Consider the following 2153-nt stretch of genomic DNA (forward strand, 5'->3'; position numbering starts at 1 on the left):
GTGTTTATTGATATATCTGTACTGTCTGTACTGTAGTGTTTTCGGACGGTACTAGCTCTTACTGCCAATATAGGAGTATTACATATATGATTAAGCCGCCCTATGAACCTCCACGTGAGTGCGATTTTCCTTCAACATCGTGAGCACTTACAAAACTGCGCAGTTATTGACCGTATCTGCGTTATTGTTCTGAAAAAATATATTAAATATATCATAAAACACACTGGTGAAAAATGCCTATCAGTTCTTCGAATTCACCGAATATTCAAAATTTTCAAATTACTTAATTTTCAATTCTTACTTTTTTGTTGTATTTTCGAATTTGTACTATTTTACATAGTTAAAAGTAGAGATGGGCACGGGCCTAAATTTTCAGGCCCGGCCCGGCACGAGTGCAAAATCAACTTTCAAAAACACGCACGAGCCCGCACCTTAAGAATTTTAGTGGGGCCCGGCCCGGCCCGGAAATAAAGAGCCAACTTTTATTGTATGTATACATATCACACACCGTCTTCAAAAGAGTCACAACTCAAAATTTGGCATATTTGAAATGATGCGCTAAAAATGTATACAGAGCTTTTATTTACCTTTCAGCAAAAGCTGGACCAAATTTTTGTTATAATTTCTTGAAAAACCTAAGGTAAATTCGCCTTTGCCCATATGATTCGCATGGGCTACGAAATAGTTTTTCGCATTTTCTGACGAACGTATTAATAATAATAATAGATTGGCGCTTACACATATGTTAGTGTTTGGCCGAGCTTCTCCTCCGATTTGTGGCGTGCGCCTTGATGTTGTCACACAAAGCGGAGGGACCTACAGTTTTACGCCGACTCCGAACGGCGATTGTATTTTTATGAGAAGCTGTTTTTCATGGCAGAAATACACTCGGAGGTTTGCCATTGCCTGCCGAGGGACGACCGCTGTTAAGAAAAAACCTTTTTTCTATATTTTTGTGATGTTGCTTTGACCAGGGTTTGAACCCAGGCATTGTGGAGTGGAAGCGCGCACTGCTTACCACTGCACCACAGCGGCCGACAACGTCGAACGTATTATTTTGAGTTAAAATAGCAAGTTAAAATAGCACTGGAATAGCTACGCTTGATTGTAGTCAGGGGCGTAGCGAAGGGGTTCAACGTGGGGGGTGATTTGAATGGAAATGCCGACTGGGCTTGACTAGGGACACGAATTTCGATACGATACGATACCATATCGATACTTTTGGCATTCGATACCGATATTTTCTACGCGATAGTTTTAAAACGATATTTTTTGGAATCGAGTACCAGAACCCTAGTATCGTATCGAATATCATAAACTCACATTCCAACACTGAGGGAAAAAAATTTTAGAATTAAAAAAAACGTGCTAAATTGAAAAAATACGCATATGAAATAGCACCAACCCAACTCGTTTTAAATTTGAGTAAATACGTTATAAAATATGTGGTTGTAAAGTGCACAGATGCTTTTTCGTAATTAAGAGGAAAAAAAATTAATTTCATATTCCGTCTGATGAGAATTGAACCCGGATCCTCTTGGCCGCTACTAATTGTATCAAGCGTCTTTGCATACTCAGCTACAGCCATACATGTAAAGGTGTTTTCAAATGTTGAGTTTGAATCAACATCACAGCGCGCGATTTGTGCATTATGTCATACCATGTATGTGTGGATGTGTTGTCACCGCTGTGCATGCTTTGTATACATATACCTTCTTAATTACATATGAAAAAGCATCCGAGACGTGCAAAACGCCATCCGTGTAGTGGAAAATGCTTCATTTTAGTACGGGAGTATTTGAATTGAATATTTCCATTATATGTACGTAGTGTATGTATAATGGGAAAATCCAGTTTGTTAAGACTTTTCACTTGATTTAAACACGAACATTTTTAAAGGGTAATCAAATAAATAATTTTTATTCTTACAACGCGTTTTTTATCTCAGTGAAGGATAATGATAATGGAGTGCAATGGGGTATAGTCGTTGCGCTGGGTATACAGTTACAGTTGCATGGCTATACTCAATCCCGACTCTTGCGTCCTCGTTCGCACACTCTGGGCAACCTGAGCAACCCATGTGCGAGATGCGGTAACCAATCCGAGTGGAGCCTTGGGTCACGGCAGAAAGAGAGGGAGTTTCGGTGGGGCCA

Source organism: Rhagoletis zephyria, unplaced genomic scaffold (assembly GCF_001687245.7).
Source record: "Rhagoletis zephyria isolate East Lansing unplaced genomic scaffold, Rhagoletis_zephyria_1.1 Rzeph_scaffold_02561, whole genome shotgun sequence".
In the NCBI taxonomy this organism is placed as follows: domain Eukaryota; kingdom Metazoa; phylum Arthropoda; class Insecta; order Diptera; family Tephritidae; genus Rhagoletis; species Rhagoletis zephyria.